This window comes from Nicotiana tomentosiformis, chromosome 12, assembly GCF_000390325.3.
Source record: "Nicotiana tomentosiformis chromosome 12, ASM39032v3, whole genome shotgun sequence".
Lineage (NCBI taxonomy): Eukaryota > Viridiplantae > Streptophyta > Magnoliopsida > Solanales > Solanaceae > Nicotiana > Nicotiana tomentosiformis.
The window spans coordinates 89,754,781-89,762,987 of NC_090823.1; the positions used below are offsets into that span (position 1 = coordinate 89,754,781).

Below are 8,207 nucleotides of genomic sequence, written 5' to 3' on the forward strand. Positions count from 1 at the left end.
CAACAAAGCAATATAATAAACCAGTAAGCAGATGTGAAGCACACAGCCATAATAGGGTAAATCTGTAAGTTACCCAATCTTCCAAATGTTTCTTTTAAAGTATGAATTTCTCGGTCTTGTATTCTACCTCATCAGCTCAAATGTATCAAGTACCAGTAGTAAACGGATAAGAAGTACCATGAAAAATGTCGGGCATCAGTGGAAAGATAATCTCGTGAGTGTTCGGACTACCAGCGATATAATGCACGATTATGTTGAGGTCGTACGGCCCGATCCAGAATAATGTGTACACTACCGAGGGTCGAGCGGCAAGAACCATAGATGCATCTATTATACTGCCGAGGCATTCGGCCCGCTCCACAAGAAAGGAAAGAAATTATCGAATTACGAGACACGTGCTTACAATATAATACATGAGCACAAAGTGAATATAATCTTTACCATTTGTCAAATAACTTGCCAACAACTCAAGGTGATAAGGCTCGGCCTAATATATACATATATTTCTAAATTAATTTCAATTATAAATTCAATTATTTAAGCCAACAGAATGAGTTCAAATAATTCAAATATTACATGATAAAGTCCTAAGTCTACCCGGACATAAACATGCTTTAGCTACGTACGGACTCTCGTCACCTCGCGCGTATGTAGCACCCACAACTAGTAACATATAACAATTACATCACCTAGGGGTAGTTCCCCCTCACAAGGTTAGACAAGAGACTTACCTCGCTCCGAAGTTCCATAACCGGCTCCAATGCCTCACAAATTCTTCAACTCAAAGCCAAATGACCCGAAAGTAGCCAAACAATGTGCAAATCAATCAAAATATACTCCAATGCTTATAATTTAACAATTTATAATAATTGCCAACTCCTCTCGAAAAGTCAATAAAGTCAATCATCGAGCCCACGTGCACGGATTTCGAATATTTTCAAAGATAAACTTTACCCATAACACCACGAACTCAAATATATAATTTATTCCCAACTCCATGTCTAATTTCGTGGTCAAAATCCACAAATACCAATTTCTAGGTTTTCTATCAAAATCTCAAATTTTCTACTAATTTTCATGTTTCAATCCATGTATAATTCATGTATTTAACTCACAATGAGAATAAATCACTTACCTCCTGGTTGATGATGAAAATGGTGATCCAAAATCGCTCCCAAAGTCGGCTTCAACGGAAGATTTGAGATAAAATGAGCCAAAATCCATTTTTGCAAACTTATACACTGCCCAGGTGACCTTTATCGCGAACGTGGCACTGCCCGCGCGTTCGGGAAGCTCAACAAACTTAGGACCCAAAACTCTTCTTCGCGAACGCGAGCTTGGTCTCGCGAATGCGATGCTTCACCAGGGTGCTCTATCGCGAACGCGTCCACTCCATCGCGGACGCGAAGACCAATCTCCCCTAGGCCAGCTTTCCCAGCGCGAACGCGAAGCTGACATCGCGAACGAATAGAAATGCCACCCAAACATACGCGAACGCGAGCTACTAGTCGCGAACGCGAAGCACAAAATCTTAGCAGCCAAAAATCCTTCTTAGTGTTCGCGAAGGACAAAACCAAAACTAGAGAAAGCAGCAGCCAAAAACTGGGAGAAATGACCTTAAACCATCCTGAAACACACCCGAGGCCTCCGAGACCCCGTCAAATCATACCAACAAGTTCCAAAATATGTTACGAACCTGCTCGAGGCCTCAAATCACACCATACAATATCAAAACTACGAATCGACGATCGAAACATTTCTCTAAACTTTCAAGCATTCAAACTTTGACGAACGCGTCCGATTCATACCCAAATATTTCGGAATGACGCCAAACTTTACGCACAAGTCATAAATCACAATTCGAACCTATTCCAAGGCTCGGAATCCCAAACGGATATCGATAACATCAAAATCAACTTCAAATCAAACTTAAGAAATTCTTAAACTTTCATAATGCCAACTTTTCATAATAAGCGCTGAAATACTCCCGGACCACCCGATACTCAAGCTGAACATACGTCCAAAATCGAAATCATCATACGAACCTATTGGAACCTTCAAATCCCGATTCCGAGGTCGTTAACTAAAAAGTCAAACCTTAGTCAATTTTTCCAACTTAAAGCTTCCGAATTTAGAATGTTCTTTCCAAATCAACTTCGAACTTCCCGAAATTCAATTCCGACCATACGTACAAGTCATAATGTCTGAAGTGAAGCTACTCAAGGCCTTAAACCGCTGAACGACGCGCTAGAACTCAAAACGACCGGTCGGATCGTTATGAATAGAAATCTCTATAAGATTCTTCCCACACAAGATAGGCATGATGGCACAACTCCTATTCAAAATAGGATTTCTAGTTAGCCCACCGTTAAACCATGATACTGATCAACCACATAGTCCACTTGGTTCTTCATATGTTCCAATTGCATCACAATGCAACCACGTCTAAATTACTTCCCAAGTCCCAGTCCATCACACACAATCTCATTATCTTCATTTATTTGTTAATTATCAAAACTTACATATCTCAATAGAAAAGATAAATAGTTGTTGACCGAGCAAAAAGAGGTTACAAACATGAGTGGTTAAACTGTCTTGATGAATGAAAGAACCAACATTTGTGTATAGCATGATCCCAATTAATTCCCATCTATCTTCTCCCAAGAAATGCAGTCATTTCTTTTTTATTGCATTATCATTTAAGATCCAAGAGAAAAAAGCATATAGCATCAGGATAACCAAACCAGGGAATAGAAGAGCTCAGATTCACAATAAAATCAGTTGCATAATTGGCCTCCTTTTTTTCAAGGCTTTTCAGTTTTCAGTACGTAAAACACAAAACTGACATAGTGTCTTTGGAACTACGTGAAACCCCAACCACCCATACCTCCATATGTTAGCTAGACATGATGTTTTTCTTCCTTTTTTTGCGATCTTTCTTTTTTTAATAATCATAATGTACTGTCCGGGACAACTAATTACCCGTAATTTGATTAAATTCACGGGATACCTGTAACCTTTTATCAGTATCGGGTAACTTCAAACTTGTAGTAGACTAGTACTATGTGTTGGAAGAAGAACGAGAAAAATATGCTAGCTGGCCATCTTTTGATTTCCGTCACACAACTACCCCTATCTCTCATTATTCAGTTCATTAACCAAGTACTCCCTCCATTTCAAATTGTGTGTTCCTATAAAGGGTTGCCTAATGTATAGGCACGATTTTGTTTTTACGGGATCTATATCTTGTTTGTAAATTTTCTGTTTCTTGCAAGATTTTAGCAAGGGCGAATGGGAAGGGAGAAAAGGAATCTTGTAGTAGCTTTTCAATCTAAGACAACCTAATGTGTTTAAATACTTATGCTAGGCTACGTTTCATAAAAATGAAATTATTCACAACTTCTATAAGAGAAGGTTTGGACTAAATTTGTCTAATATCCTTTCTGTTGACTTTTACTCGTCCACAATGGATTTTGCAATTCCTTTGAAAAATAATAAATAAATTTTTTTTTATCATAATACCCATAATGATAATAATAGAATTTCAAAATATTTCGAGAAATGATTTGGGGAATGAATAATTAATGACAAGGGTAAAACAAGAAAAAAAAAGTTATTTTTTTCTTGATTTGCTAAAATGGACTAAGTAAAAGTAAAAATATATTTTTAGTATAATAGAAAAGTAAAAGTGAACGGATGGGAATACTAAAACAAATTAAATATAGATACTATATTACATCGAGTGAACTTTCAAAAAATGCTTTATAGATATTTAGTGTAATTAACTTTTCTGTCAAAGTTTGGCATTTTCTAGTTGTTACCTATTCCTGGATGCATTAGATGGGTGTACTTATTTATTGGAATTTCTTTTTTAATTTTATATTTCCTTTTTTTGTTACTTGTAGCTGAGAGATTCTGCAAGAGCAAGTGGCATGTGAATATCCTGTACAAGTGCTTTAAAACAAAAAAGAAAAGTAATGATCAAAGGAAGAAAAATTGATAGAGAAATAAACAAGAGAGAGAACATTTTGAGAAAGATTTGTCCCAGTACATTAAACTAAGCTGAGGGTTTTTCTTTTCAGCTTGAAGCAGCCTCCTCTTGGATTCTAAGCCAGCAATTGATTAACAGCTTGAGCAATTTCCTCTACTGTAGTTAGTTGGCACCCTTCCTCTACCTGTTCCAAATATTCATCCATGCACACAGAAAATTTAAATTAAAAATATGAAACTTTTTCCTAAAAAAAAAGGGAATTAAAACAGAAAGAATTAAGGGAAAGAAAATATTAGATTGAAAGTTTTCTTTATTTATATCAAAACAATAAATGTATGACATGTATCTTACATCATTTAGCAATGATTACTTAATATATTTAACTTATAAGTTATATACAATCGATAGTACTGTTAACTATAATTTGTGCAGTATACTATTTTGTGTAGTTTATTTTAATCAGGCTTGTAACAAAGCTACTTACTCTAATTTATGAATGTTAATTAAAAGCTATTGGGACTTCTAGAAATTAATCACTAACCTTAGCACTAAGGGTGTAAAGAACCATTTGGTCGACAGTAGTGACATTAAGGTGAAGAATAGTGAGAGACAGACACTGAAGTCCAGCTACTATCTGCAGGAGCTGTTTTGGCCTTCTCTTTGACAGTATTTTGAGGTTGGCATGACTCTCCACTAGGTTCACTTCTATGTCAGCCATCACTGATCTATTCTCGGCCGCCGATTCGCTTGAATTTGTTGCAGCTGCCGGTGAACTGTTGGCATGATTTGAATGTGTTGTTGAATACTGTGGGAAGGAGAAGAAATCAGCAAAAAGGGGTGATGATATGCCATTTTCGTGTTGTTGTTGATGAGTACTAGTTCTCTTTTGAGCTTCTAGAGTTTGAAGATGTTGTTCTAGCTTTTTCACAAAGTTTATTGCTCCTCCAATTATTGATGCTTGGTCAGCCTGAAAGTGAAGTCTTTCTTTAATTTTGGAAAAAGGAAAACATAAAGAATTACAAAACCGTTGGACACTATCGGGTTAACGTGTAAAATATACTAGTATTTGTTAAATAGATAAAGGGTAGCGCTTTAGACAGCAACTTTACGAGTTATAACAAGACTCCACTTCTATTTGTTAAACAGATATTTGTAAGTAATTAAGTTATATTTAAAAAAAGATTATCAGAGAAAAAAAATTGTGTTTTGGTAATCAAACAAGTTTTATACTAATATTTTACCATATTTACAAATAATGTTTTTCAGTATTTGTAAAGAGTATAGTGACACTACTAAAAAATGCAAATTTCTGAACGGAATCCGTGGGAAATTGGCTCCAACAAGCCAATTTCCAATGGTACGTCCATTAGAAATTTAGTGTGAGTAATTTTTACACCGTTAGTGTAATATAATTTAAACTCGTAGTAAGAGAACAAGGAACAGACCCTTTGAACGTAGGAAGATGGCATCAAAGATCGAAGAACAGTAAGATATTCATTCATCTGCTTCCTACGATTGCGCTCCACCGCAATATGTGTCATTCTCTGGTTTTCCAATTCTTCCCTGTTCTTGTTGCTACCTCTAGCGGTCCGTCTTCTTTTCCTCCTGCCTCCTGAAGTGTCTGCTTTAGTTAAAGATCCCTCCAAAAACAGCTGATTCTCCACAACATTATTGCAAGCTGCTGCTGAAAAATTTGAAATATCCCAATTGTATTCTTTCACTTGATTTTGCATCATTGAATTACAAGATGAAGACTCCCAATTACTTAGACTATGATGAAAGGAATTGGTTGATGCATAAAACTCTTTATTATAAAAATAGCCAAATTGTTCTTGAGGGTAAACCACAGTCTCTAATGCCATGATTTGTTTTTCAGGTTTAACTAATAATTTGAAACCAAGTACTCTATTTCTACCAAGCAGAGACTTGCATTTTCAGGACTTCCTTTTCCTCATATAGCAGAGTGGACATATGGACTAGAAAAGTGTAAGAAAAAGAAAATGTTAACCAAGCAAATACAAAAGTATGTCAAACGTGAGAGAGGAGAGAGAAGGGTAGTAGAGAAGTTAAGAGCTCTCGAGTTTGCACACCAAACTCTGGCTTTTGTAATACGAGTTCAAAGCAAGCAAATAACACTTTTTTTTTTTTTGAATGTGGCAGCATTTCAATAGTTAAACTTCTTAATTTTAAATGTAATTTTGGATATAGAATCTTTTGAAAAAAATTTATATTTATAAAAATTAAGTAAAAAAAGTACTATATTACAAGAATTAATAATTTAAATATTTAAAATACATAAGAAAATATAGTAGTCAAAGAAAAATTAATTTAACTATCGAAATCCGAATGATATGAAAGGAACTACCATGTAATAATGTACACATTTTAAATTCAGCAAGATGGTGAACTTGTTGTGGGACCTAAGGTAGACTAACGCAAATTAACGCTCGCGCAGGACAAATGCCGCAATTAATTAGCGACCGAAACATGTAGAAGTGGAATTTCTCGACGGTGAAGAGAAGTTTGTTTCAAGCATTATATTAGCTCACCAGGTGATCCTGATTTATGAATTATACATATGAGGTTAACAATTTAAGCAAAATAGATTAATTATTATAATTAAATATTTTTTCCCTTGTTAGGATAGGGAACCCGGGTAGTGCGAAATTTAGCCAAACAACGTTATAATGATAATAACAAAGACAATGGAAGTTGATAATAACGGCAATTAAAGAAGATAAAGAAGACACAAATTTAACGTGGTTCGGTCAAGGTGACCTACGTCCACAAGCGAAAAGGAGCAATTTCACTATACCAACTAGAGTACAAAAGAGAGTACAAAATTAGAGTAAATACTCTAATTAATCCCAAATACCCCAAGAAAATAACCTCACAAGATTACTCCAAAAAAAGGGTTCACACAAGTGTTTCCCAACACTCACTCTCTTACAAAATACTCTATAATGAAATAAATGAGGAGAAAGAAAGACAAGAGTGAAAAACTCTTTAATTGGTGTGTTTTCAAATGAGGAGAAACTCCTCTATTTATAGCAAGAAATCCTTGGCCTAATAATGGATATTATGTCATGGCAAATGTCATGATCCACAACTTTGTTATAATGGATATTATATCATGGCAAATGTCATGAACCACAAATTTGTTATAATGGATATTATATCATGGAAAATATCATAAAAATTTGGCCATATTACAAATCTCTATCTTGGCCTAATTTCGGCTTATATATAGTAAATTTGCTCCATCTTCTCCGCAAAAACCCCAATGGGCAAAATCATTCTTCATAAATGCCAATCAAGTTCAGGCAAAGCTTGAACTTGTATACTAGAAGAGGTTTTGTGAACATGTCAGCAGGATTGTCTCTAGTGTTGATCTTCTAAATAGAGACTTTTCTTTCAGCAATGGTTTCTCGGATGAAATGATACTTCATATCAATGTGCTTCGTCCTCTCATGATACATTTGATCTTTAGTCAAGTGAATGGCACTTTGACTGTCACAGAAAATGGTAATACCACCTTGGTATAAACTGAGTTCCGCAAATAGACCCTTCAACCATAAAGCTTCTTTGATCGCCTCGGTCACTACCATATATTCTGCTTCGGTAGTAGATAAAGCTACTACATGTTGTAATGTAGCTTTCCAACTAATAGCGCAACCATCGATGCAAAATACATAGCCTGTCAGTGATCTTCTTTTGTCAAGATCACCTGCATAATATGAGTCTACAAAACCAACCAAAGTGTTAGTATTTCTCCCAAACTCCAAACATGTGTTTGAAGTACCTCGCAAGTATCTGAGAATCCATTTCACAGCATGCCAATGTGTTTTACCAGGGCAAGCCATATACCGGCTTACCATGCTCACTGCTTGTGAAATGTCTGGACGTGTACAAACCATTGCATATATAATACTGCCGACTGCACTGGAATAAGGAACATATGCCATGTACCTCTCTTCTTCCTCTGATTGCGGGAACTGAGCAGCTGATAACTTAAAATGAGCAGCAAGAGGGGTGCTAACTGGTTTAGCATCTTTCATGCCAAACCTCTCCAAGATTTTCTCCAAGTACTTCTTCTAGGTCAGAAATAGCCTGTTAGCTTTTCGATCTCTTTTGATCTCCATGCCAAGGATTTTCTTAGCTGCTCCCAAATCTTTCATCTCAAATTCACTTTTCAGCTGACTTTTCAAATTGTGAA

General features: G+C 35.8%; 1 pseudogene; it reads right to left on the minus strand.

Moving 5' to 3' along the window:
- Positions 1 to 3,978: 3,978 nt before the first annotated feature.
- Positions 3,979 to 6,139, minus strand: LOC104111553 (transcription factor bHLH96-like; annotated as a pseudogene).
- Positions 6,140 to 8,207: the final 2,068 nt, after the last annotated feature.